This window comes from Aplysia californica, unplaced genomic scaffold (assembly GCF_000002075.1).
Source record: "Aplysia californica isolate F4 #8 unplaced genomic scaffold, AplCal3.0 scaffold01139, whole genome shotgun sequence".
In the NCBI taxonomy this organism is placed as follows: Eukaryota; Metazoa; Mollusca; class Gastropoda; order Aplysiida; family Aplysiidae; genus Aplysia; species Aplysia californica.
The window spans coordinates 51,815-54,314 of NW_004798409.1; the positions used below are offsets into that span (position 1 = coordinate 51,815).

Consider the following 2,500-nt stretch of genomic DNA (forward strand, 5'->3'; position numbering starts at 1 on the left):
CAGGTACCAGTTCTGTAGCCAGGACAGAGATTGCTGAAGTACAAAATGCTGCCAAAGTCCTCAACTTAAAAACCCCCCTACCAAAATACAAATGCTGTAGAAAAATCTGACCAATAACAATGGCACAAACCACTTCCTCACCCTTTCACGGAACACATAGGCCTACTTAGTAAACAATAAAATAGACACTTCAAGAACACAACCCATGCCCCAGCAGTATATTATGTTGCAATCATCATGTTTTGTATGTTAGAATTCAAGGATAGTTTAGTTTTAGTAGAGGTTTTACGGCACTCTCAACTGCATAAGGTCATATGAGCGCCAGAAGATTAGAGGTGTTACAAGAGAGTAACAAATATAAAAAAGAAGAAGGGGAGATAAGGACGATAGATGTTTGATAGGAAAGAAGAAGCAAACCACACCAGAGCACCCGTCAACCACCCACCTTCAACTACGACATCACAGAGTACAGGATACATAACAACAATCCTGCTCTAAATCTAAACCAGCTTTTATAACACACAAATGCTTTAAGAAAACAATCAGCTGATTATCTCAGGACCCAAAAGATAATAAGGCAAAACTTAGCCTGCATAATATTCTTAGTAGAGGTTTTACGGCACTTGCAACTGCATAAGGTCATATGACCGCCACAAGATTAGAGGTGTTACAAAATAGTAACAAACACAAAAAAGAAGGGGAGATAGAGACGATAGATTTTTTATAAGAAAGAAGGAGCAAACCACACCAGAGCACCCACCAAACACCCACTTGCTCTAAATCTAAACCAGCTTTTATAACACAAATGCTTTAATCTGCTGATTGTCTCAGGACCCAAAAGATAAGAAGGCAAAACGTAGCCTGTATATATTATATATATTATAAATGTGGGATAATATAATTTTGATATAATAAAGTGTATGTGGGTGCATACGCACGTGTTTGTGTGTGTACATGAAGACTCCAGTGAAAAATCCAAAATAAGTCATAATTTGGTAAAAATTCGTTCTTTTTTGTGTATTGATTACTATAAAATTCAAACCTCCTTCTGTTTTAGTTTTAGTAGAGGTTTTACGGCACTCGCAGCTGCATAAGGTCAAACTCCTTCTCTGCAAATTATCTTGGATAGCATAGTCCTGTTCAATGAAAAAAAAATTTTTACTAAGAAGAGTCGAGATACCGACGCCCAAACTTGGAATTTTTTTACCCTGTCTTTCTTAATCATGATATAACTTATCAGTTCTTTCACTGGAGTCTTCATTATATACATACATTAATATATATAATATAAAAAATGTGGCACAAATACGCACACAAATAAATGTCCATAAGTAAAGTGTATATCCCTGAGGCTATTGTGGTATACAGAACGGATGATGACAAAAAACTAAAACTAAGACTAAGACACACCATCACGACAAATATTGTGTGCAGGCAGGTATGAGGGTGCATATATTTTTTTTTCCTTCATATATTACTGTATATTAATTCAAGAATCATCTTGTTAAAGATCACGTTCATGATTGTATGTGGGTGCACATATATTTTTTTTCCTTCATATATTATTAAATGTACGTTCAAGAACCATCTAGTCAAATACTGTGTACATGCATGCATGTGGGTGCAGATGTTTTTATTTCTTCCTTCAAATATAATTGTATATGTAAATGTAAGTTCAAGAAGCATCTTGTCAAACAATGACAGAGCTCACAGACTGTAATACTAAAGGCTGACATAGCTCATAGATCATAATGCCAAAGAACGACATAGTTCACACATCATCCTGTAAAAGTTTAAGGACTGTCACATCAAAGAGGGGCAAAGATCAGGGATTATCTTGTCAAAGAATGACACAGTCTGCAGACTTTGTTTTGTTTTAGTTTAGCCCATTTACAATTACAATTCTACAGTGCATGAACGAGAAATGTACCCGATTTGGGAAAGGCCCAAAGACACTTCAGTTAGTGGCACCGCCCCGCGGGTAAAAACCACAGGTTACATTTTCTCCTCAAACAAATCTTTCTGATCACTGAACAGCAACCTAAAATGTTACAACCCCAAATATTGCAAATCTTATACGACACTGAAGCAGAAGTTTACTGGCTACATCCCAAAGAGTCATTACACAACATCAACAATCCAATTGCATACCACGACAAATCACATAATTCTTCATTAAGACACAACGCCACTACAATAAAAACCAACAAACAAAACAAATACAGCTGACTGCGGATGAGTTGACGTCATCAGGGGAGTGAAAAAAAGATCAGCTCATCTGAAGTTCAACGTAACCGTTGGGACTTTTATAGAACCAGAGGGTTCTGGGACCCGAAAAAAGATCAACTTAAGCGAAGATCAACTCAAGCGAGTTCAACACAAGCGGAGTAGACTGTAATACATACTGACCAAAACATTGTAAGTTAACAGGACCAGGTCTGATCACCCAGGTCAATGGTTCTGATCACCACAGACTTCGTCATTCGCGCAAAACACACAG

General features: G+C 37.1%; 1 long non-coding RNA gene across 1 annotated transcript in view; it reads left to right on the plus strand.

Annotated features, from left to right (window-relative positions):
- The window catches only part of LOC106013691, a 251-nt gene extending 184 nt beyond the window's left edge, over positions 1–67 (plus strand). Inside the window, exon 2 of the long non-coding RNA XR_001185408.2 lies at positions 4–67. This is a non-coding gene — a long non-coding RNA (uncharacterized LOC106013691). The remainder of the gene's footprint in view (positions 1–3) is intronic.
- Positions 68–2,500: the final 2,433 nt, after the last annotated feature.